We start from the raw sequence: 3,365 nt of genomic DNA, 5'->3' as shown, positions 1-3,365 counted from the left end.
GTAAGAAATAGGGAAAAACAAAATATGAAGTATTTTGTTGTCTTAGATGCCTATGGAAAAGAGAATTTTAAGTGACATATTTGATCAACATCTAAAAAAATAATGAGGTAAAGTTCATTGAGATAACTAGAAGCAGCTAATTAGAAACATGTGGAAGAGTTGTTCTTAATTGCAAGATGTTCAGAATTTCTTCAAACAAAATAACAATACCAACAACTGGAGAAGAACCACCTCAGTCTGAATAGAACAACCTATATTTGACCACAAAATGTGTTTCACAAACACAAACACATCATGTGTTCCCCTAAAATTCTAGCTTTCAGCTGAGTCCATTTTACCCCCAAGGGCATTTTGGCATTGTTTGAAGACACTTCTTGTTTAATAAGTGGCCATGAGAAGAAGAATGGTGGATGATGCTAGCATCTAGCCCAGAGATGATGCTAAACATCATGTAATTTAAGGGAAACCCCACACATAGCAAAGAAAGGTGAGGCCAAAATATATTAACCCTGCTGACCAATAAGAGAGAAATCCCCCCCCCAAAAAAACTAATAGATTTAAAGCAAGACACTGGGGTTAAAGAGTAAAAGATAACAGAGGAAAACACTAGTACTCATGTATGCATAATTCTGCATTAAAAAGAAAGTTTTGAATGCATGCACCATAAATATATGTAATTGAGACAGAGGATAATCCTGCATAGTTACTTATATTGAAAATGTATTCATGAATATCGTAATGCATACAGGAGGCAAGATATGAAAATGTCTGAATTATAACCAAACAGCATAGTTTATAAAACAATGTTCTGTATCCTACGATGTTCAGTAGGCAAAATGAGTTAAGAAAAATTAAATAAAAATCAGAAAAATATGAAGGAAATGGATTAAGTGATTCTGCAATATAGGGCTTTCAATAATGAAAGAAAATTAGTGTATAGATTGCTTAATTTATATATATATCTCCATAAATTATTACTAAATTCACAGTATAGTGTTTTAAAAATAAAATAAAATAAATAATATTAACAAAAGAGCAATAACTTCTTCATGGCAAACTCTTTTTTTTCAACAACACAAAAAGCAAATATACAAATTAAGTACACAGGAATCTAATTTAATAAACATTGGAAAGAGAAGATATAGAAGCTTCAAGGGGACTGAATGTGTCACACATCATAAATAGTTTATAACTAAGTTCAAGTTGAAGGTGAAGGAAATTAAAACAATTCCATGAGATCCAAGGTACAAACTTGAATCTGTCACACCTGAATTTGGAGAACATCTCAAGAGCAGATATGCTGCATTGAACATTGATGAACTGTGTGATGACATCAAGAACATCATATGTGAGGGGGAAAAGATGCTTTAAAAAGACAAGAAAGAAAGAAATGTTCACAGTTCCTGTCAGAAGAGACCCTGGGACTCTTCATCATCGAGTAGTCAAGGCACATGGAAGCAATGAGGAAGTCAAAGACCTTAGAGCTGCAGAAAGATGCAAACTATTATAATGAAATGGGCAAATACTTGGAGTTAGAAAACCAGAAAGGGAGAATGCATTCACCATATCTTAAACTGAAAGAACTGAAGGAAAAACAAAATAGCATCCAGTTACAACATTCCAATTTTGCAGGCAAAATATTGAAAGATGCAGGAAGTATCAAAAGAAGACAGAAGGCAATCACAGAGTAACTGTCCCAAAAAGATCTAATCAACAAACATTGTAACAGGTAGCATATGATCAAGAAACAATGGTTCTTAATTAAGAAGTCCAGTATGCATTGAAGCATTGAAGGCACTAGGCACAGACAGGCCCCAGTAAATGACAGGTTTACCAACCAAAATGTTTCAACAAGATTATGATGCACTCACTCACCAAGAAATTTGGAAGACAGCAACCTGTCAATCAACTAAAAATGATTCAAATTAATATCCATTCCAAAGAAAAGTGGCCTCATATAAAGGGGGAAATTATTGAGTAATAGCATGAGTATCATATGCAAGCGAGAGTTGGCTGAAGATTATTCAACAATGGTTGCAGTAGTACATTGGAAGGAAGCTTCTAGAAATTCACACCTGATTCAGAATAGGACATGGAACAAGGGAGACCATTGCTGATTTTTTTTTCTTTCACTCCACCACTTCCACAACTTATGCAATCAAGTTTCCCACAGGGGTCAGCACAGCAGAGTGCAATGGATAAGCCTCGCCCTGGGGAAACCACCTTCGTGATCATGGCATCTCCCCTGCCAGGTAAGCATTTCCATTGCTGATTTTAGATAGACGTTGGATCAAAGAAGAGAATACCAAAAAGTTGTTTACTAGTGTTTTATTGACTAAGCAAAGGAATTTGTTTAGGTCAAAACTAACTATGGACAACCTTGGAAATTTTGGAACACTCGATTGTGCTCAGGCACAAGTTGTACAGAGACCAAGAGGAAATCATTCAAAAACAAAACAGAATGAAAATCCAAGGAAATATTACATGGTTTAAAATCTGGAAAAGTTTGTGTCAGAATTGTATCATATTACCATATGTATTCAATCTGTATGCTTTTACCTAATGATCAGAGAAGCTGGTTGGAAGCAGTCTTAACAACCTATAAAATGCAGATGATACAACCTTGCTTACTTAAAGTGAGGAGGAATTGAAGCCCTTTTTGATGAAGTTCACAGATTGCAGCTTTCAGTGTGGATTGCATCTTAATGCAAAGAAAGCCAAATCCTCACAAGTCGACCAACAGATGCCATTATGGTATCCACAGAAAAGATTCAAATCATCAAGGATCTCATATTGCTTAGCTTTACAAGCAATGCTCATGGAAGCAGCAATCAAGAGATCAAATGATACATTGCATTGGGTTAATGGGCTTCTCAAGACTTCTTCAACGTTTTGAAAAGCAAGGGTGTTTGTTACTTTGAGGACTAGGGTGCCGCTGGCGCAAATCATGGCATTTTCAATGATCTTACATCCATGTGAAATTAGGATATTGAATAAGAAAGAGGAAACTAAAAGCAATGCATTAAAATTATGGTGCTGAGTAAGAATATTGAAGAACCATGGACTGCCGCAAACCAAAAAGGATCTCTCTTTGAATATGTGCAGCCTGCTTAGAAGTGGAGAGCATGAGACTTCTCCAGCGCTCTACATGTTATCGAGAGAGACCACTGCCTCGAAAAAGCTATCATAGTGGAGAGGAGGAAGACTATGACGAGATTGATTAACACAGTGGCTACACCATGGGATCACGGAGAGCAATTATAAGGACGATGCACGTCAGGCAGTGTTCTGTTTTACAGAGTGGCTTCTCTTTGCCTCAGACAGCTGCCTATTATAAAATACAAGAATCTTTTGTGGACTGAGAA

General features: G+C 36.1%; 1 non-coding gene across 1 annotated transcript; it reads right to left on the bottom strand.

The window, feature by feature from the left end:
- Positions 1–2,100: 2,100 nt before the first annotated feature.
- LOC142443865 (U1 spliceosomal RNA) lies at positions 2,101–2,260 on the bottom strand. Its single transcript, XR_012783595.1, has one exon. It is a non-coding gene; the product is annotated as a U1 spliceosomal RNA (small nuclear RNA).
- Between the last annotated feature and the right edge of the window lie 1,105 nt (positions 2,261–3,365).

The sequence above is a fragment of the Tenrec ecaudatus genome, chromosome 3, assembly GCF_050624435.1.
Source record: "Tenrec ecaudatus isolate mTenEca1 chromosome 3, mTenEca1.hap1, whole genome shotgun sequence".
In the NCBI taxonomy this organism is placed as follows: domain Eukaryota; kingdom Metazoa; phylum Chordata; class Mammalia; order Afrosoricida; family Tenrecidae; genus Tenrec; species Tenrec ecaudatus.
The sequence above is the reverse complement of the archived record's forward strand: the minus strand, read 5'-3'. Positions and strand labels throughout refer to the sequence as shown.